The sequence below is a fragment of the Gorilla gorilla genome, chromosome X (assembly GCF_029281585.2).
Source record: "Gorilla gorilla gorilla isolate KB3781 chromosome X, NHGRI_mGorGor1-v2.1_pri, whole genome shotgun sequence".
Lineage (NCBI taxonomy): Eukaryota > Metazoa > Chordata > Mammalia > Primates > Hominidae > Gorilla > Gorilla gorilla.
The window spans coordinates 22,654,398-22,678,034 of NC_073247.2; the positions used below are offsets into that span (position 1 = coordinate 22,654,398).

Consider the following 23,637-nt stretch of genomic DNA (forward strand, 5'->3'; position numbering starts at 1 on the left):
ATTATTGTTTACTAAACTACTGTTATAGAAAATTTGGGTGTTTTGTATATGATTTAGGTTAGCATTTAAGAAAATGTAATACAAATTGTTATAGCATTTTTCTGATTCCATCTTGAAGACCCAGGATTTTAGAATCTGTAAAGCAAAAAATGCTAACCACAACAAAGGCATGCCGAAAAGCCTGGATAGATCTTTTTCAGGGGGGAATACTGTTTCTCTTCACACTTCTCTATTCCTAGCTGATAGCAAGCCCTGCATTTAATTATTGAAAACAATGCCAACATGAAATGGAACTTCCCAGTGCTGGCTTTCCCCTTTAATCTAAGATCATTTAATTTGCCAAATAACTTGAGTGAAGGATTGAGGCTGAAAGGTTAATACAAACCATGTTGCCCTTGGCTTAATTCTGTCCTTTCTTTTTATGTCATTTGATGTTTATCTCAAACTTTAAAATTCAAAGACATGACACTAGTGTGTGTGCACGTGTGTGTTACATATTAAATACTGTATAGAATTTCTGGTTTTTAAAAATACCAACTATACAGACAGATGCCTCAAAATTACAATGAACTTGACAGTTTATTTCACTGAATTTGAAATGTTTAACCGCACCTCCCGCCAACCCCCAACTGTCAAATTCACTAACTGGAACGTCACTAATGTTTAAGTACCAATCCAAATGGCTGTTGAGACAATGGGACTGTTTTGGGATCACAAAGACCACCCACATGTTTGGTGATTTTTTAGAAGGACCCATGGGACTCAGCATACAATGGTGCATACAGTTCTATTTATTTAATACAGCTACACAGCAAGGATACACAGTTGTATCAATAAGGGAAAAAGATACAGACCAAGTCTGGAGGAATCCATGCACAGGCTTGCCGTGTTTGTCCCTGGATGAGGCCACATAAGCACTCTTGCCCCCAACAGGGAAAAGGAAGCAACCTGTGTACAGTTTTTCTGCCTGCGGAAGCCCATCTTAGTTAGACTCAGAGCCCAGAGTTGTTATTGTTGTCTGGTCACGAAGTTACAGTGACTAGCCACAATTACTGAAATTCCAGACTCCCAGAAGGAAAGCAGGTGTTTAGTGTCCCAGGTGGGAAAAACAACCGATTGTGTAGGGAACTTTTCAGAAGCTGAGTTCCCAGGAGCCAGCCAAGGACCAACCCTGCAAGCCGATCCTTCTGAAGATAATAGCTCAGTCCTGCTGGGTTAACACTTTTCTGCAGAGATGTAGACTTTTCTAGTACTACTCAGTATCTTTCACATCATAATCTGTAAATGTATATTTGCTTCTGGCTCCATGAGGGCAGAAGTCATAGGCCGTTCATCCATGTTTTTCTGGCACCTGGAATGACAGGTGGACCTAAAGGGAAACCCGATGAATGTTTATGGAATGACTGAATGGATGTGTCAATGGGATGTGGATTTTAGTCTTGTGTGTAAATTAGAAGTTGCATATTTGTTAGATTATAATTTATCTGTGGGTATAATTTGTAGATGGTAAAATTCTCATCATCTGAACAAGAATTTTGGCATGCTATCCACAATAATCTTGAAATGACCTCATTTCTAGACTGTCCAAGCTAGCTGCTAAATGCTACCTTGTATAATTTCCAACTTCCAAGCCAGTTGTGGGGCAATGATCATAAACATATCCAAGGATAGCAATGGCTGAGGTGGTTTGGCAGTGCTGACATAGCCACCCTGTATCCTCATTGGTCATTGGCAGAGCCCAGATTGCTTCAGTCCCTACTGCCATCGCATTCTCCTTTGGGCTTAGGATGGAGCCAGTGAGTATCATGAGAAAGATCTTACGTTTTGGGCAAAATATCACAGTAATCACATTAGGGATGAAAAATGAAATGAGAGAATATGACTGTTTACCCACCACACCTGAGCCAGTTGAAGTTTGGAACTATTTGTGGGAGCCTGAATGGGGTTTAATAGAGACTTCCCATCTAGTTAACCTCAGTGTACATCTTAAAAGAGCCAGTTAAGTGGTGATTGATACTGTTGAACATACCTAAAGTAGAGAACATTTGTTGTTGCAAAAAGAAAGTTTATATATATATATAAAATATATATAATCTATATATTATATAGATTATATATTATATATAATCTATATATAATATATAATTTATATACACATGTGTGTATATAAAGTTGAAATATATGTTTCAAATATGTATATATTTATATAGATTTCTAATAGGAAGCATGGAAGTACATGTAGCCAGGTAAGGATAGAGGACAAAGTGTTTATGAAACAGAGCCTTGAACAGAAAATCAGCAGACATTTGACTGTGTGTTTCTTTCACTTTTTAAATTTGATTACCTAGAATGTGAATATATAAGAAACACACAATTAAATTGAATAATTATGGATGTTAGGAGCCTCTTTAATTTTCAATGAACCTTTTACATATGTGTAGGAAATACTATTATTAAGCCCCATCAGAAAATGGAATATTCTAGTTTTATCACATAGTACAGTTTAACAAAAATTAGCCTCTCCATCTCATATGTATCATCTGTTTTCAAATATAAATATATGTATTTATGTGTTTTTTAAGTTAAAAATTAGTATTGAGGAGGTTTTCTCTGAAAGTAGGGAACACATCTCTATAACTTTGCCGAGATAGGCCTTGGGAAACAGCAAAATGAGCATGTGTGGACTTTGGAATTCCAGGAGTGACCCCAGCATGAGCCAAGCCATGACACACTTTAAATCTTGCTTCCTTAACTGTGAAATGGGGCTATACAGACCCTATGAGACAGCGACCCATTTACCACCTATGAAATATTGATACAGTGTAAGAGATTACTGCTATTGTCATAACACTAGCACTTAGATATTTGGAAGCCTCCAGAAATATGTCTGCTCCTGGTCTTCTGCTGGGTTTCCACTGATTGATTTCTTAATAGAAACTGGAAAGTTGGGAAAAGGGGGAGAAGAGAAGTGGGCACATGCCATGACCGGAAGATGAAATAAGGCACTGATAAGTTTGAACGTGGATGATGGTTCTTCTAGTTTCTCTCAAAGACCTTGTAATATCTGGCTGTAAAGGTGACTTTCTTGTGTGTGTGTTGAAGGTGACTTTTGTACACAGAAAAGATTATTTAAGGGCAGTTTTGTGGACAGACTTGATATCCAATGTATTCAAGTTACACATTTAAAATCATATTTCTTCCTTATTTTTTAACAATTTGTAAATCTAGCAAAATTTTATAGTCATTTTTATGAGGACTTTTGACAACATAATTAAATGCCCTTCAACATTTAAATGGTATTTCTGTATTTCTTTTAAAGTCCTTCAATTATCTGACAAACGCTTCCAAGTATTGAATAACTTTTATAAAGCTGTTTTAAACATATAGATGTGTTTTGTTCTTGTAAATGTCTCAGTCCCATTTATAAACTGTCTTTTAACATATAAACCCAAATCTAAATCAATTACTCAGCACACATTTTAAATTAGAATTCCAAGTCTTATTCTTGCCATATTCTCTTAAATAATATAAAGCACTCATAATATAAAACATATACAGATTAATTCTAAATTTAATGTGAATATATTAATACTATGGGATTGATTTACTCCATCATTTCTGTACTTAATTCTAAACCTTTCTGGGATTAAAACACACCCAATAAGAAAATCGTTCTCAGCCAGTAAAGTTCGGGTTTCCATCTTGATTCACTGCTTTTAATTCAGGCAGAGAGACATAAGTCTGGTCTTTATTCATATTTGTGACCCTAATGAGAAATACCAGTTGCTGTTAATATCCCGATGGTTGCTTGACCAGTGCTTCTTAATCTTTAGTGTGCACACGAATCAGCACAAGACTCGCCTTGGTGTCTTGTTAAAATAAAGGTTTGGATTTGGTTGTGAGTTCTCACAACCCCACCCAGACTTACCAAATCCCAGGTGAGTCTTGTGCACATCTGTGTGCACATTAATGATAGTACCCAGCTCCCAGGTAATACCTGTGTCGCTGGGGCAGCAACTACACTTGAGTGAGTAGTGACGCCTTAGATTCAAGTGCCATTTTACATCATTCTTCATCTACTCATAGATGACTTCATCCCCCATTGAGGTAGTTCACTTCCTTCACAGTTTGATTGGTTTTGCATTTCTTTGACTCTCTTAAGGCATTCAAATGTCATTTCCATTAGACTTCACAGACTTTTCCAGGCTTTGTGTCACTGTGGTCAGACAACTGAACCCTTGAAGATTAAAATTAATCATTTATAGTGAAAGAATAGATTGTTTTGAAATAAATGCATAGAAATATTTTGATAGAAAAAGTAGAAAGGACAAGTTTGCCAGACTGACAGTTTGAACTCTGTTGAATGAACACGAGGTTTTATAAATGTAAGATACAACATTTAAAAAAGTTGGTTCCTGTATCTAAATGAATTTTTAGATTGTCTCTAGATACTTTGTATTGATCAAACATATTAATACAGATGCAAGTTTTTTTTAACATAATGGCTGTGCCTCCCTCCCTGTCAATCCTTATAGTCAGAAAATACAGCTTGCTGGACGATTTTTCCCGTCAAATATCTGAGAAGCAAGGGACCTCATAGAGTATGTATGCCTTTTGGTTGAACTAGCTTATTCCAAGCCAAGTTTTTCACTAACATTTCTTTATTCAATAAAAGTAGACAATTTAAATGCTAGAAAGGAAAACGTGTGTGTGTGTGTGTGTGTGTGTGTGTGTGTGTGTGTGTGTGTGTGTGTGTGTGTGTTTCCTTCTTTGAATGTTTTTGATGTTGACAGCCTGGAAGCAAGCAGTGAGCATTGAGCCTCTGCTCCTTTCCATTCTGAGACCCTTTGTCACCCTATGATCTTACAAAAGGCCTGAATAAAACATCTCGTTTACTTGCCTGGCCCTATAGGCAGTTAAGTTCACTACCTTACTAGAAATGCGTCCTCTCATACAGTGTTCATAGGAATGTACCTGTGTACAGCCTGTGCAGGTATTTTGACCAAGCAGCTCTACTTCTAGAAATCTGTCCAAATAGTTAATGGGACAGGTATGCAATTTTGTTCAAGAACTTTCTTTGTGGCATTGTTCACAACAGCAAGATATTAGAAACCAACTAAATATCCATCCATATGTAACCACCCGATGGCTTCTCCATGTCTGCTGCCTAGCAGAGCCAATTTATCAAGACAAGGGAATTGCAATACAGAAAGAGTTTAATTTATTCAGAGCTCGCTGTGCAAGGGCCAGAGTTTTATTATTACTCAAATCAGTCTCCCTGAAAACTCAGGGATTGGGTTTTTTAAGGATGATTTGGTGGGTAGAAGGTCAGAAAGTGGGGAGTGCTGATTGGTCCAGTCAGAGATGAAATCATAAGTTGCTGAAGCTGTCCTCTTGCACTGAGTCAGTTCCTGGATGGAGGCCACAAGACCAAATGAGCAAGTTTATCGATCTGGGTGGTACCAGCTGATCCCTCTAGTACAGGATCTGCAAAATATCTCAAGCAGTGATCTTAGGTTTCACAATAGTGATGTTGTCACCAGGAGCAATTTGAGGAGGTTCAGTAATCTTGTAATCTCCAGCTCCATGATTCCTAAACCATAATTTCTAATCTTATGGCTAATTTGTGAGTCCTGCAAAGACAGTCTAGTCCTCAGGCAGGAAGGGAGTTTGTTTTGGGAAAGGGTTATTATCATCTTTGTTTGAAAGTTAAACCATAAACTAATTTCCTCCCAAGTTAGTTCAGCCTATGCCCAGGAATGAACAAGAACAGTTTGGAGGTTGGAAGCAAGATGGAGTCAGTTAGGTCAGACCTCTTTCACTGTAATAATTGTCTCAGTTATAATTTTTGCAAAGGTGGTTTCAAGTATGGATCATTCACACAATTGGAATACTTTGCAGTCATTACAAATCTGTATTAATCATCATGGAAAAGAGCTATGTCATGTATTTTTATTTTTTAAAATTTTAAAATTTTTATTATTTTTGCAGAGGTGGGGTCTCACCATATTGCCCAGGCTGGTCTCCAACCCCTGGGTTCAAGCCATCCTCCCACCTTAGTCTCCCTAAGTGTTGGGATTACAGGTGTGAGCCACCACACCTTGCCTTGATGTATTTTTAAAAGAATAAAGCAGGCTACAAATAATTAGTTATGGTGAAAGTCTTTTATTGCAAGTAAAATTAATGTTTTAAAAATTATCAAACAAGGTAGACTCATGATTCATACAACTGTAAAATGAACACATTAAAGATTTTTATTTAACTCATTATTAATGAGGGAACTGGTGAGATGTTAAAAACAGTTCAAAGGAGAATCCAAACAGTTCAAAGGAGAATCCCAAACATATTTAGGGATCAGGAATATTTAAATGAATTTACAAATGATTGCAAAAACAGCTTCTTCCACAGTGGGAAAGGGAGTCAATTGTACCTCCATCTTATGGAATGTAGACAAGTATTATTTTGCATTGTTGTCAGTTATCTAAAACTTACAGAGTTGCAACATAGTTCAAAGGCAATGCAAGGCACAGAGCCCCCCTACAGTCAGAATCAGATCACTTGGAAGGATGGGTTCTCAAGTGGAGAGCCTAAACAATGCATAGTTTTCTCTTAGATCACATATTTCCCTCATATATGTTTAAAAGTGTGGAATGAACAGAAAGAATGACAAGTTGTTTTCTATGGATGGTAAGATTTTATGTTATTATTTCTATCTTTTCTGTTTTTCTGTACTTTCACAGCATTTCTAAGAGAACATATAATTTTTTATAATCAGGAGGAAAAACACACTTCTATATTGAAAAGCATTTACAAATCACCTTCTCATGTTTTTAGTAAATCCTTCAACAATGACAACAATAAAGGAAATTGCTATGTATCTGCTGCCTGTAGGGTATTGTGATTAATAGGATGAGAATAGGGGCCAGAGAATGTGGGCGGTCAACATCAGCTGTGCTAACCTGCTATTTCTGGTGGGTCCTCCAATTGATTGCTTGGTGTTCAGGCCTAAATTATTTCCACTTATAAGAGATATGATGAAACCAAAGTGCATTAGCACGTCAGAGGTGCTTTTAGCTTTAACACTCAATAAATGAAGTGCCAGGAAGTTGCTAATATTTTCTGTACCTTCTTAAGATGAGTCCAGAAAAAGCCTGTTTACTAATGAGCAGTTCCTGGGTGGGAGAAGGGAGAAGGACAGTGTCTGTGCATGGTCTGTCAGAAGGGAAGATGCTTCCCATAACTGTGTGTGATGACAGTTACTAATGAATAGATGTTTCAGAGTTCATGCTACCCCCCTCTAGTTAATGTTCTTACTTATAGAACTGATTTGAAAATTAAACAGAGATGTTTCTTTCTTCAATTTTATGGTTGAAAAGAGATAATAAACAAACTGATGGCTTGTATTATTCCAGAATTGTTTGCCTAGGTATCAGTTATTACCTAGAGATTTGTTGTCTTTCTGTCCTCTGGGTGCTTTTTCTTCTTTTTTTTTTTTTAACCTCTCATGCCATTGTATTTCTGGTATAATCCTTATTTCCTTACATCTTGCCAAACTGCAGTTCCTTTTGGATGCCAGATTTTTCTTGTAATCTTCATCCTGACTGATGAGAGATTTACAGAGCAGTTGGCCCACACATACAATATAGCTAAGAATCTTATTGACAGTGTACATGGACTATTTTGGATAATCCTAGAGGCTTATATTTATAGCTTGTTGTATCAAAATGATTAAGATAGCATCAATAATTTAACAACAGTCTCTTGCTCTTCTTTAGCTCAGAGCTGTTGTGCATGTTGATGTCAAAATGTTTTTGTTGAATGAATGAACTGAACTATGTTTATTTGTAGCAAACTATGTGTCACCTTTATGGAGTACTGGTGTGAGTGGTTATGTAAGCATTCTACCCTCAGAATAACATCACCTATAAAAAATATTTGGGGTGCTCGTATCCACATTTTATTTGAAGGTTTAGTTCTAAGAATACTTATCTCCAACAATGCTGAGTATCCTTCCCATTATGCTCAGGGCACTGATCTTTAGGGGAAGACTGGCCATGGGAGAAAGGAAGTAGGAGGCAAATTTTGTTTTTGATGCCTATACTAAATTAATTTGTGTTACCCCAAACTCCATGTTCACCTGGTACCTGTGAATGTAACCTTATTAAGAAATAGGGTCTTTGTGGATGTAATCAAATTAAGATGAGGTCATACTGGATTAAGGTAGACCCTAAATCAATGTCTGGTGTCCTAATAAGAAGGCTATGTGAAGACACAGGCACAGAGACACAGAGAGAAGGATGCCATGTAACAACAGAGACTGAGATAGAAGTGATGCAACTCCAAGAAAAGGAATGCCAAGGATTGCTGGCCACCACCAGAAGCTATTAATGGGAAGAGGCAAGGAAGGATTATTGATCTAGGATTCTTCTCTAGAACCTTCAGAGGAAGCATGGCCCTGCTGACACCTTGGTTTCAGACTTCTGGCTTCCATACTGTGAGAGAATAAATTTCTGTTGTTTTAAGTCACTTAGTTTAGGGTAATTTGTTATGGCATCCATGGGAAACTAATGCAATGTCTCCCACTTGATGTTCCCCTTTCTTCCTTAGTGTTTCTCATTCCCCCGGTATCCTGTGCCCTTATCTTATAGCTTTATTCATGTGTTAGTCAAGATCGAGTGAAGTAAGAATAAAACACTCTAGATAAATTGAACAGGAAAGGATCGAATATAGGGAATTACCTGCTTACACACTGTTCGAGAAATTTGGGAGTCAAAGTCAAGGATACTTTTGTTGGTATCAAGAACTCAGAAAGTGCAGCAAAGGCAAGAAACGACTACCTAATATCTTAGCAACCTAGAACACTTAATGGGGTCATTCTCAGGAAGATGCTTGGAAGACACCAACAAAACATTACATATATATTAATGCCCACACGTCCGACTCCAGCTGCTGCCAGTGAATAATGTCTTCTCTTTCTCTTCCCCTACCAGGTTTCTGTCAGTGATGGTCATTGGCAGAATATGAATGCAAACCCTACTGCTAAAGAGAGCTGGGAAATGTTTCCAGACTTTCAGCCCTAGTGATACTGGGGAGAGTTTTGAAGGGCAAGGACAGAACTGAATACAAGAGATGCTGTCCTGCTTACTCAGCTTAATTCCTTTCCTTCAAAACAAAAACAAAAGCACTTGCTTCTCAGAAGGATTCTGTTAATCTATTTATTTACACCAAGGTATTATGGACCAACAGTACCTTCAAATGCATTTTTTTCCCCCAGGACAATTTGTACTTTCACAAGAACAAAGATTTAATTTAAAGAAGCGAATCCATCTAATTGACAATTGGTTGGAACAGGGACTCACTGACAACACTGTTTCCTGAGGGGTCCTCAGAGATACAAAGACATTTTAGACGGAAATCTACTCTTCAGGATTTTAATCTATTTGGCCTTTGCTTTGTATGTGCAAAGATATTTGGTTTTGTTGATCTTTTGTTCTTATACAAAAACATAAATGAGAGATTTCCTTCTGGTTAAATGAGGCATATTCTTCTCAATTCTCTGTCGCTAGTGGTTTTCAATGGGGCAATTTGGATTCCCACGTTGTGCTCTCAGGGGACATCTTGTAATGTCTGGAGACATACTTGGTTGTCACAACTGAGGTTGGGGGAGTACTACTGGCTTAGCTTGTGTTGAGGTCAGAGATGCTACGCTACATCGTGCAATGCACAGGGCAGCCCCCACAACAAAGAATTACCCAGCCCAAAATGTCAGTAGTGCCACAGTTAAGAAATTCTGCTCTTTTGCTATATGTGGTTGGAGCAAAAAGGTGAGATAGAGTCTCTGTCTTGATTCTAGGCTGTGGTGGGACTGCCTGCCCTCAGGTACCCTTGGATACTGTCGTCGCCCTTTGATGCTGCTGCCTTAACTTCTTCGCTGTCCTCTGAGGTACGCTGCCGAAAAGTGAGGCCAGAGCTCTCTCCCCTGGCTTCCCAATTCAGAACCAAGGTGCGGGCACTGCATGCCCTCCCTTTTAACAACTCTTTGGGTTTGTTCCATTCTGAGATCCCTTTGATTTTCGAAGCCTCCTTCCCATATCCTGAGAGCAGCCTGTCTGTCAGCTTCTTCACTGCAGCTCCTTTTCCAGAGTCTCATCTCCTGCCTAGAACGCCTTTTCCCTTCTCTTCTCTTCATCACTGTCTTCTTCACCCCTGCCCCTTGCCAAATTGCTCTGTATCTTGACATTTTAAACATTCTCCTCTTTCTCTACATCACCTGCCTAGATTCACTGGAGCAAAGCTGATGGCATAAGAAATCTGCTATTCTCCCCAGATCCCTCCGCTGATCATTTATAGACACTTGCCATCTCCCCCATTCCCAGAATGCTTATCTTGAATTTACACCTGTTGTAAATTGCCCCATTCATGAATTAGGCTAATGATTGTCTTTCTTTGTTCAATTGCTTCATGCCAAAGGAGTCACCTCTCTGGGTTCTCACAGGCTGTAAATTATTAGAGGGCGAAAAGCAAGGTCCCAGTAGTGCTCTTCAACCAACCTGGACACAAAATCAGAGCTAATCAAATGCTAAAAAAAAAAAAGGCTTTTTAATGATGAAGGCGATGATAACCCAAGCTGGAAGGGACTTTTGAAGCCCATGCAGCCTGTTCCCAGTGCACCTAGGCAGACTAAATCATCCAAGATAGATGAGGATTTATCCAATTTTCAATGATTTCCAGAGAGAGAAATTTCACAACCTGTTCCAGCTATTAACTACCCTATTGTGAAATGCTTTCTCTAACCTAAATCGACTGTCTCTTAAGGAATCAACATTGTATAAAAATATATACTAATAAATTTTGAAATATGAGTTAAGATTTTATTTATATACAATACATTTATATAGTACCATTTCCCTTCAAGGTAAGAGGATTCTTATTTTTATCTGAAGAAATTGCTAAGCCAGGGCTTTTGGCAAGGGGATTGGAATTGAGGACAAATGAGTAGCTTGAAAGGGCGATAGATGGTATGAAGTAAGAAAAATAGTTTAATTCTTTCTGTATACTCTCAGAGTGTTACTGCACAGCTTACTTAGAATGCCAAAAGCTCTTTTAAGATGACTTATATATTGGGGTGTTTGGGGAATCACCTCTCCCTCTATATTAAAACGGTGCATTGTATTGTTTCCTTTATAACTTCCTACAGGGAAGCTGTTAAATTATGCAACTTTACAGGGCAGTTCTGTCTACCTCAGCATTACCCCTTTCATTGCAGGAATGAATTTTCAAGATTTGTGTAATGTATTCAGCAAATAAGGATTGAACCTCTTTGGTGTGCGCCGGCACCATGTGGGCTAATTATAGATTCAAAGAAGAAGACACTGTCTTGAACCTGCAGGGGGCTTTGGAGTTGAGAAGGGAATTTGGACATGTAAATAAGGAAGTCCCAGAAAGGGCTATAGGCTCTGTGATAGCAGCCTGTGAAACGTACAATGGGAAACATTTGGTACATAACTTTCTAATAAGTGTGTTTTTCTGCCCTCTTCAAGAACACATGACTTTAAACCAAGATAAACCTGGTGACAAATCTGGTCTTTATCACTGTGTGATCTTTCTGAGTCTCAGAATCTAACCTTGCAAATAGAAAGAAATCCCATCTGCCTTAAAGATTATTGTGGTGATTAAATTAAACTAAATTGAATTAAATTCAGTAATGTGGTTTAAAAACACTAAGCAAAGGGCCTAGTATTGCATAGGTATTTAATAAATGTTGTTTTTGTCTTATCTCTTTCATGATTCAAAGATATTGTAAGAGACCTCTATATTTACTCTTTTTTGGGGAGGAGGGGGCTTCTAACTTCAAAATAACCTTCTTACATTTGGAGACTCTCCCAAGTCATGAGGCAGAGCCAACCCTACTGTAGAATCTAAAGATGACACAGACCCATCTTTCCAAACTTCCTTGCAGCTAGCAGTGGGGCATATGGGCAATCAGACATACTAACACCTGTCCTTGAATTAGTAGCTCATGGTTTGGAGAAGCAGGGGCTACCCAGAATCCATTCTTATGATGAGTCACATTGGCAGCAGCCACCACGCCTAGTTTTAGAGGTCTCAGATGCAGCAGTTCTAACAGAGGCAGTTCAGGTTCAGCACTGGTGGTATCTGTGGTACAAGTTTCAGTGTCTGTCCTCAGTGGTAGCAGCTGTGATATCCTTACTATCCTGATCTGTGATGTGATTTTAAATGTTGACCCTGGGTGCATTGACTCCAACCCTGATTCTTATGATGTTTATGAACAACAAATTATCCTTTAATTAATCCCTTTTGAGCTTGTATTATCCACATTCTGTTTGTTTTGCTCACAACTAGAACTTTTGACTGATAAAAATATTGTTATAAATATCATAATCTTGTTTTGTTATACAGTAATGTTTTATATGCTATCAAATAAGGAAAGACTGTTGTTTCCTTCTATATGAAATATACTCTTATAATGATCCCTTTTCAATTGGTTTGCATTTTTTTTGTTGTTTTTTAAACCTTACTGCATCTTCCTTTACTGTCACGTGTCATTTCTTATTAGAAAAATTACAGCATGCCAGAGTTTCCATTTTCTTGATGCTACATCTACATGATAGGGAGAGAGCTATACCTTGTAGGATTGCCAAAACCTATAATGCCATATGCAGAGATAAAACAATTCAGGCTTTTTGTTTTTTGCAAGAAAAAAATGCCTCACAATTTTTTTATTAATATTCTATTTTAAAACCTATTAAGCCCCAATGCTCTTTTCTTTAGATAGAAATTTCTCAATATTTTAACTAAAGCTGTGAAATAGAAAAAGGGAGAACTCTTTTAATTTTTTAAAAAGAAACGTTCAATCAGAAACAAATCTCTAAGGTTCTCATTCCAATATTGGCAGCATAGCTTGTATTGTGCTAACTATTGGACTATTTTGCTGATAATAACTGAACATTAAAAATTATAAACTGTAAAAATCGTTGTTTGAAAGCTACTTGGAAAGTAGTAAAAGCAAGCCAGAACTGTAAGGGATGTGGCTCTTGAAAGAAGAGGAGCACATCAGGCAAGATCCACACTTAACTGGTTTTTCTGCTGAGCGTGCTTCCCAGTTTGTTGTGGCACACTGAGATACAGCTCAAGCAGAAGGTGGCATTCTTACTAAGTGAAGAAGTCAGAAGACTATACTTTCAGGGATCATTTCTATAGTTCGTGACTAGAGAAGTTTCTCTGAACGTGTAGAGCACCAGAACAGAGCCCTCAGAAATAACGCCGCATACCTACAACTATCTGATCTTTGACAAACCTGAGAAAAACAAGCAATGGGGAAAGGATTCCCTATTTAATAAACGGTGCTGGGAAAACTGGCTAGCCATATGTAGAAAGCTGAAACTGGATCCCTTCCTTACACCTTATACAAAAATCAATTCAAGATGGATTAAAGATTTAAACGTTAGACCTAAAACCATAAAAACCCTAGAAGAAAACCTAGGCATTACCATTCAGGACATAGGCGTGGGCAAGGACTTCATGTCCAAAACACCAAAAGCAATGGCAACAAAAGCCAAAATTGACAAATGGGATCTCATTAAACTAAAGAGCTTCTGCACAGCAAAAGAAACTACCATCAGAGTGAACAGGCAACCTACAACATGGGAGAAAATTTTCGCAACCTACTCATCTGACAAAGGGCTAATATCCAGAATCTACAATGAACTCAAACAAATTTACAAGAAAAAAACAAACAACCCCATCAAAAAGTGGGCGAAGGATATGAACAGACACTTCTCAAAAGAAGACATTTATGCAGCCAAAAGACACATGAAAAAATGCTCATCATCACTGGCCATCAGAGAAATGCAAATCAAAACCACTATGAGATATCATATCACACCAGTTAGAATGGCAATCATTAAAAAGTCAGGAAACAACAGGTGCTGGAGAGGATGTGGAGAAATAGGAACACTTTTACACTGTTGGTGGGACTGTAAACTAGTTCAACCATTGTGGAAGTCAGTGTGGCGATTCCTCAGGGTTCTAGAACTAGAAATACCATTTGAGCCAGCCATCCCATTACTGGGTATATACCCAAAGGACTATAAATCATGCTGCTATAAAGACACATGCACACGTATGTTTATTGCGGCATTATTCACAATAGCAAAGACTTGGAACCAACCCAAATGTCCAACAATGATAGACTGGATTAAGAAAATGTGGCACATATACACCATGGAATACTATGCAACCATAAAAAATGATGAGTTCATGTCCTTTGTAGGGACATGGATGAAATTGGAAACCATCATTCTCAGTGAACTATCGCAAGAAAAAAAAACCAAACACCGCATATTCTCACTCATAGGTGGGAATTGAACAATGAGATCACATGGACACAGGAAGGGGAATATCACACTCTGGGGACTGTTGTGGGGTGGGGGGAGGGGGGAGGGATAGCACTGGGAGATATACCTAATGCTAGATGAGGAGTTAGTGGGTGCAGCGCACCAGCATGGCACATGTATACATATGTAACTAACCTGCACAATGTGCACATGTACCCTAAAACTTAAAGTATAATAAAAAAAAAAAAAAAAAAAAGAAAAAGCATTCTGGCTAAATATAGCAAAATAAGTATTTTAATCTTCTAATCAATAACAATAGATGAAAAAAACAAACTGATGAATAAAGGACAGAAACAACAACAACAACAAAAAAAAAGAAGTCAGAGGTTAGAGTTCAGGGCTACCAAAAACTTCTGGAAATCGGAAGGGGGAATCCTGGAAATGGAGAATCCTAAAATCTACATACAAATCCCTAGTTGACTCCTAAACTATGCACATGCAGGTATGATTTCAAGGAACACAAAAGGAAGCAGTAGTTGGAAAGTTAATGATCTGAGCAGAGGTGATACCAGCTTCCTGATTCTAGGAAGACAGAGATTGGAGTTCAAATCCTGCCAAGTTATAAAGATTTGGCAAACAATTCAAGATTTTCTTTGGAACCCAGAGTAGCTATGCATTAGAAGCAGGGACCATGTCCCAGGAATGATAACTATACCCTTGAAATAATGGCAAAACTAAAATAGACCCATTGTAAGAAAACCTGAAAACCAAGCCTCCACAAAATTAAGGTGACCCACTTGTAATATAATGGTCTGACATGACAAAATTCAACACTCTTCAGAGGAACAGAGCAGAATTCACAGTCTGTACAACGTATTATCAATAATATCCAGCATATAATCATAAATTGCTAGACAGGCAACAGGCAGGCAAATATAACCTATAATGAAGTAGAAAATCAAGACCTTGTCTCCATAAAAAAGGAAAAAAAAAAGTCAATAGCTGAAGACCACATGTCATCCAGATTTTGGTATTAGCAGATAAAGACTACTATAATGTGTTTGAAAGTTTCTAGGAAAAAATGGATATAGTGGGTGAAAATATGGGGAATAAGGGGAGAGAGAAGAAACCACTGCACCCTGAAAAAAAATCCCAATTAGAAATCCTACAAAAGAAAAATAAAGATGATATCTTTGGTATCCTATTCACTTTTGTATCCTTTGCAATGTCTTTATGCCAAATAGAATTGTTTTTGCATAGCTGATTGTTAATTACTGTTAAAAGGTAAATTTATTTAAATCCATAAACTTGGACTTCCTCCTTTAAATCATATAAAAATAGGCATATAATACCTTACTATACTATAATAAAATGTTTACAGTAAATTAAAGTAGTAATGAACCTTAGTAATTTTTGAATATATTTGAACAAATTATTTCAGTTAAGCTATTCTGCCCTCCAATTAAATACAATCATGCATTACATTTACTGTCTATATCTAAAGCATAAAGAGTAAAATTATGGAATAAGTCAATTGGAGATATCTTTGGCAAAATTATGCATCAATTGGAAGAAACTACAACAACAATTATAAATTATTCTGGTAGGGTGGTTTTCCTTATTTAGAATCAGCTAACTGAAGTAAGCTAGCTTTCAATAAGGTGATTAATTTGTTTATTTTAATTATTGAACATAAAAACTGTTTGTGAGATTAACGATCACATTATCCAACATAATTAACCTGTAATGGAATTTTGTCTTCTTAAATTGAAGTATCATTTTTTTCAGTCCTCTTATAAATTAGTCCTGTCCGTCTTGAATCAATATATAAATTAAGTATTGTTAATCATAAAATATTTTTAAAATAGCTACAATATAGTACAAGTGGTTTTAATTTAGGTCTCATAAAACTAAAAGCAGATATCCCTACATTTTTGTATTTCACAGAATAGTAATATATTTAAAAGTATGTTTTTGAGATTAACACTAATTTGTTTGCCAACTTTATGTTGCATATTTGAAAGAACAGAACCAAAAACCAGTATATGTACTATCTTTACTTCATAAAAGAAATGACTTTACAGAACCAAAAATTAATTTAGGTAACCGCAATATCAAGAGAAACTGGAATCCTCTATGAGCAAGCACTGTAGATATTTAAAGCCACATCTATTTATATATACATTACATAGACTTATCTTTTTTCACTGCAAAGTGTTGGACACCTCCTCACTGAAATCTACAGATTATCGTTTAAAAGCCCTGCAGTAGTATGTGAAGGGCTTCAGTGCAGCAGATGGGCTTGGTTCGTGGGAGTGGTTGGGTCCTGTGTGTCTCTTTAAAGTGTTTGGATACATTTATCTATCAGCACACATTAGTACTTTTCTGGGAAGAAGTTTCCTAACTTTCACATAGTTATCAATTGTGTTCTTAATTCCAAGGATAAAAATCCTTGCTAGTAGCCCTTTTCATTTATGGCAGTGGTGTATCTCTTCCATTTTCTCATTGCTCTCAACTATTAATAATTAACAAGAGAACCCAGTTTAAAGGGATATTCATTTGGTCATTTCTTAGAATCATTTCACTTACAAGAAATGAAGTGAGCCTTCTCAGTATCAGATGTTGCTGTTGTAAAATATGAAAGCCATTGCCGTTTTTCATAGGTTCCACTGAAGTGATAGTTGCTTGGTTTTCTTTCTGTGGTAGTACATTTGTGAGTAATTATTTGCCCTGTGATTTTGTGTATACCCTACTTCACTCAAGAAAAAGATTGAAAATTGTTCCTAAATCCATGCACAAAACAATAAGACAATATGTAAAGTAAGTAATAAAAGTTAGTCAACAAGAAATGCAGACCAAAAAGAAAGATGATCTGAAGCCATGTGTTAATACATCAAACATGTGTCTCAAGCTACTTCTGCGTGATACACAGTTCAGAATTGGAACCAATCTTCCTAGTAGTCAGTACAAAGGGGAAAATCAGTTGAATTAGAGTGGGAAAGAACACAGGTCTGACAAACTAGCTTGAGCCAGCAGAAGCCAGCTTGAATGAGCACAGGCCCATGTGGCCCAGCACAAGCCAATATGAACCAATTAGAAGCGGCCTGAGTCACACATCTTCCCTCAGATGGTGGTGTGGTTCTGCCTTCCTTTTCCTGGGAACCTGCCTTCAGCAGCATCTCCCCTGATGAGGAGGGTGAGATGTGGACTTAGAGGGGCTGGCCAGACAGAAAGGATAAACAAGGGTGTCTTCATCTTGTACAAAACACAAAGGGGGAGTAGCTTCTTAACTTACATTTGAAAGTAGCTTGGCGGTGCTCCCAGTGAGTGAGTCTGATGTTCCAGAGACTCCACAGACAGTCATCATGTGTTAATACTGGAAACTGCCCCGCCTCCCCCACCGACAACACACACTAAAAAAGGGGAAAAGAAAACCAGACAACCTGCAGTTTGAATTTAGATGTATGAGACAAAGTGACAGCCTTAACATTCACCAGATTTAAAGAGGCAACATTGAATGGTAAGTTATATTTTAAAATATCAAACACCGAAATGTTAAACTTTCAGAAATATGAAGGTTTTAAAATGTCAAAACTAGGCATTTTTTAAAAATCCCACAGATCTAATTTCAAAGTGACAAAATTAAATAGAATGTCTCTCTGAAAGGTACTTTTGTTAAAATGAAACAGTGTTCGAATTCAGTGGGTGATTATTCATTGCTCTAGCATTTATTTTACGATCTCAGTAAAAACTCAGGAGACAACAACTCCATGTAATATGACAGAGTTGGACTGACTGGCGTTTTTGCAGTTCTCACTAACGGGATTGAATCCATCAAGACTTGGATAGTGGTGGTTGCTTGAGACTCTCAATACCTGAATTTTCCTTGATAAGCAACTCCATGTGGAGCTCTGGCAAGAGATGGTGGTATGTAAGGTTGGGCAAAGCAGCTTGCATCTTCTTCAGACTTGGATGTGTCTCCTGATTCCCCGGATTTAGTTGCCAAATTCTCTCCTCCTTTTTACTCCTCTTGGCTTATAGATCTGTTTACTAGCCAATGGGCTGTTTGATGTCTGAGGGAAACCTCTGCAGATGGAAAGGATTCTTTAGAGTAAGTTGGCTTCTATCTGCATGTTTAGTTTAGTAGAGTTATCTTTGCAAAAATCCTAGTTTTGCATGTGTTTTGAAGTTCAGTATGGAAATCTTATTATTCTATTTTTAAGTCTAGTAAAATAAGTACAATTACCTTCATGTTTTCTTTGACTAATATTTAATTAATTCAAGTCAAACAAATTCTACTTAAATAATCATACCCATTTTCTAAGGTAGTTAAACACCCTTAAATATTTTATACTGCAATTATGCATTTAATATAGTATATTTTCCTTTGAAGTGCTTCCAGTGACCTGATAGGGCAACTCAGTATGCAAACAATCAAAGCTTTCCAAGCATTTAAAAGTACTCTTATAAATATAATAAACTTACAAAGCAAATAAGCTTTTAAAAATGTTCCAATTATATTTAAAAATACAATCAATTTTCTTATTCCTTTCAGCTTAAAATGGCAAAACTAATGTATAGTTTCTTAAATCACCTACATAACATATATTCTTCATAAGATTAACTCAAAAGTACTAATTCTGTGAGTTGATGTTATTTCCATTGTTGGCTTAATTCTAAACATTCCGGGTGTTAAGATGTTTATTACTGTGGCAGAAACTTCCAGTTCCTCCCCACAGCCATCCTTCCCTTCCTCTATAATAGGCACTGGCAGACTTTTTCTGTAAAAGGCCAAACAGTAAATATTTTAGGCTTTGCAAGCCACATATGCTCTCTGTTGCATATTTGTCCTTTTTAAAAGAAAACAACCATTTAAAAATGTAAAAAAAAAAAAAATTTAACCCTCTGGCCATACAGAAAAGATCAGTGGGCTGATTTTGGCCTGTCAATTGTAGTTTATTGACCCCTGTTCTAGAATTTTAAAATCATTCGATTTTTTTTTTCTTTTAGGTGGGCACATTTCCCAGACTCTCTTGTAGGTAGGTGGCCATATGACTAATTTCCGTCCTCTTTCCCTCCGAATGCAATGCAGACCTAATGGTGCAGCATCTTGGCTCTGTAGTTAGGAACAGCACCATGGGAATGGCAGAGCAACAAGCTAGAAGGAGACTGGGCTCCAGGGCACTGCAGGACTTTATGCCTCTCTGAGAACTGAGCAGTGTTGACAACCAGCCTAGACTTCTAGGTGAGACAAGAATCCATTTCTAACTTGTTCAAATTCCTGTAACCTGCAGCCAAATCTGTATAGCTAATCGACTTTCTTAGGGGACAGATTTCAAACCTCAGGGGAACTCAAGTTAATGAGTCAAAAATTCATACCCACCATATGGCTGTCAATTATTTGATAATTGCTTTCAACTTCTCTTTATTTTTGTGATGAAATCCTGCACCTTTCACCCAGGCCTAAAGAAGTTCTAATGCTATTCCATTGAATTTTAAAATTCTCTTCATAATTTGGTAGAAAGCCCAATGACATGTTGTTGGTGCCTTGTTTTGTGCATCAGTTCTTTGGTTGGTTTCTTCTGAGAAGTCTGGACTGTTTGTGGGTAAGAACAAAGGACCCTTGATTTCTTTCATGTGAATTGTACCCCCAAAGCATAAATAACTCTGAGACTCCACTCCTAAGGCTCTGGATCAAGTCTCCCTCATTAATTTCTTTCTGAGACCCAGTACCCATCTGGTCCTGGGACAGCCATGCATTGCTATAGCTGCGTTTCTTCTTTGGCCCTGTGTTTCTGAGCCTCAGTTTTGATAACATGCTCTGACTTCTCGGGTTCTAGAGCTCTGGCTTATGTTTGCCAGTCTTCTTCCAGAGTGGAATATACCGCCAAATCTCTGTTTCATGATAAGGTCCCCTTAAAGATGAAGTGCTTGACACATAGTAGAGATTTAATAAAAACAAATTATCTTATCGTTAATGCTTTTGAAAACTAGAATAAAGCCATAACTTTAGGTGACACTTCTTACTGGCCTTAAAAATAAAATTATACAATATAAATGTTTTCTGCCGGATTAAATTGGTCTCTTTGCACATAAAAGTTGGGTGGGTGGGTGGAAAACATCTAAAATTTATGGAAAATATTTTCTTATGAAGAAGTTGAGACATACTTTCCCCAAAAGCAGCATTAATATCCTGAGAGCGCTTTACTTGAGTGGCTCAATTTTTGTTTGTAGGTTCCTAATGACTGATGGACATTTAATCATTTTTGCCTGATGTATGTTTTTCAGTTGAGGTTCTTCCTGGATGAGAAGTAACCTACTGAATTTCTTGAAAAATATCTTGCCTCTCAATGTTAAGAGTGTGGACTTGACATATTTAGAGAAGCTTTCATATACTGTCTTTTACATGCAATCTTTGGATGCTTTCTTTACTTTGATCTATGTAAATGAGAAAGGATAAAAATGTATGGTTTAACCAAATTCTGATTCTGAGGTGACTTCTTGATTATTTATGAAGCTGGAAATGTTTAAGTGTTTCATTTATTCTTAAAATTCTGTCTTACTGTTAGATGTATATTGAAGATTGCATTTATCTTGGCACATTTATTTGACTTACCTTTGGGCCACATCTTTTCTAAATTTACTTGAAAGTGGAGTTTGAAATATTTCTTAAGTATCTGCAGCTATTTTATTCAGGAATATTGAAATGTAAGGGAATATTAGAACACATTTAAATTTTCCAATGATGTCATGTTATATGAACTTAATGATTTATTAATTTGTCATCAAGTTAGAAGTTAATTAAAAATTAAAGTTCTTTAGCAACATGAATCATTGAAGCTTTTTCCCTGAATTTTTTTTTCTTGGTGACTGGCATTGTTGAAGTAGTTCATTCCTGATTACTGGCCTTTAAAAATACCAACTAAACTCGCTTACAAATTGCAAGCATAATGACGTAAGATATTCTCTTGCCGTTGAATAAGCATAATATTCTCCTCTTAAAATTTTCTCACTTAGCTTTACCAGAACCCAACTTTCCAGACTAGGGAGAGTTGGTACTTCATTTGTCATAGGAACTCTATTTGTACATTTTTAAAAATCTGTTATGATTTATACCCTGTTGTAGATCATCTTAACACTTACCAATGAGTCATTGCTAAAAGCACAATATCAAATTTATTGTTTGTTTGTAAGAAACCTAAGTAAAGAGTGAAAAGAGACCTCAAGGCAAAGAGAAATTTTTGAAAAACATAGAACTCTGTAACACAAATGACAGAGAATTCTTTCTCCACCTTTTAGTAGAGCATTGTGTCATGGTAGATATCTCTCTTAAACTCTTGATGTTTCCATGAACCGATAGCTGCATGTTTATGTGGATGCCATTGGGCTGTGTACAGCAACAAGCATCTCCTATAATAATGAGGTGATAGAATATTAATCATCCTCAAAAAGTCCTTATAAAAACAATTATATGAGAAAATGCTTAATAGATCATGTTTTGATTAAAAAATGGATAAATATATAAATGTGACATATGTAATTTTGTTACATTTTACATTTTCAGCCTTCTTTTTACATAGCAATTATATAAATATAATAAAATATTATGAAACACGTAATTGGTAATTATACATAAATTAATATTTTACAGGTAAATATTTTCCCTTCTGATATATATGCATGTATGTGTGCGTGTATATATGCGTGTATATTATACCAGAAGGGAAATATTATAGCACCCTGTTGAGTTGAACAATATAAAATTGTGTTGACATTCAACCTTTTATTAACTCACAAAAATGGTCATTTTCTGGGTAGTGAGTCGGTGTGAGATTTTTCTCGAAGTAGGTATGTTTCCTTTACTTTACGATCCAAGGTTTTTTTGAGAGGCATTTATTTATAACCTTTATTATCAGGAAGAAACCTCCAAGAAAGTTGTTCAATGAAGCCTCAAAGGCAGCCCCTCCTCCTCTCTCTCACTCTGATCTTGCCATCTTTCCATCCTGGTTGTCTGCAGTAGCCTCTTTCCAGGTAGCAGTGCTAATGTTCTCCCCAAACACACCCCAACTTCTTCTTCTTAACCTCCTGCCCCTTGTGTCCAGCTGGTTGCAGACTCTCTTCTTCCATCATAACTGTCTTCTTCTCTTTCTGTTGTTACTCCTCTAGTTAAACACAATAGAAAGCAGCAATCATTTTAATAGTGATTACTATGTGCCAGCCATTGTTCTAAGCCTTATACATGTTATTTAATCCTCATAGTGACCTAAGAAGTAGATAATATTATTATCCTTCATTTTAAGATGGATGAGGAAACTGGGGGACAGACAGGTCAAGTGACTTACCTGATACATAATCCATATCCACAGATCATATGCTTAAGTAGCAAGCCATACTTCTCTCTAGGTACCTTATTTTGCCTCTTCAGTGGTTTCTATCATTTCTAAAATGAGCAGCCACATTTCTGCCTCAAGGCCTAACATCATGGTTCTTCCTTTGCCTAGAATATGGGCCACCAAACTACATCCTGTGGGCCAAACCTATCCTGTCCCTACTCCCACCTGTTTCTGTAATAGTTTTATTGGAACACAGCCATTCATTTTCATATCATCTGTGGCCACTTTCTTGGTATAACAACAGAGTTGAGTAGTTGTGACCAAGACCATATGGCTTGTAAAGCCTCAGATATTTATTATCCAGCCCTTTAAAGAAAAAGTTTGCCAACCCCTGGCCTAGAATACAGTTTCTGTGTCCAACCATTCCAGTTACTATAGCTGTGTAATCAATTACCCCAAATCTTAGTAGTGCAAACAACCATTTATCATGCTCAGGGAATTTATGGGTCAGGAATTCCAACTGGACATGGCATTTCTTCTCCATGACATCTGGTACCTGGACTGAGAAGACTCAGCCAGCTCAGGACTGGAGCAGCCGGGGCTTTTCAGGCATCGCTTCACTCCCTAGCTCTGGGTGGACTTCGCACATGCTCTTTTCAGCCTAGTAGCATCCAGACTTCTAACACGGTCTGGGTTCCCAGTGTACATGTCCCAAGAAAGAGAGCCAAGCAGAAGCTGTTGCATCTTTTTTGACCAGCCCCAGAAATCACGCACCAACTACTTCTGTATTATCTTGATCAAGGCAGTCACAAAGATCTTCCCAGGTTCAAGCTGAAGGAACACAGGCCATACCTATCACCAATGACACATTATAAGAAGAGTATGGTAGAATGGAATATCTATTGGTGTGACTACCTTTGGAATATAAAATCCACCATCCACATCCA

General features: G+C 37.1%; 1 protein-coding gene and 1 pseudogene across 6 annotated transcripts in view; both read left to right on the forward strand.

Annotated features, from left to right (window-relative positions):
• Window positions 1–23,637, forward strand: part of FRMPD4 (FERM and PDZ domain containing 4) — a 602,496-nt gene that overhangs the window by 56,897 nt on the left and 521,962 nt on the right. The gene's annotated exons all lie outside the window — the stretch shown is intronic.
• LOC115932604 (uncharacterized) lies at window positions 13,191–13,267 on the forward strand (annotated as a pseudogene).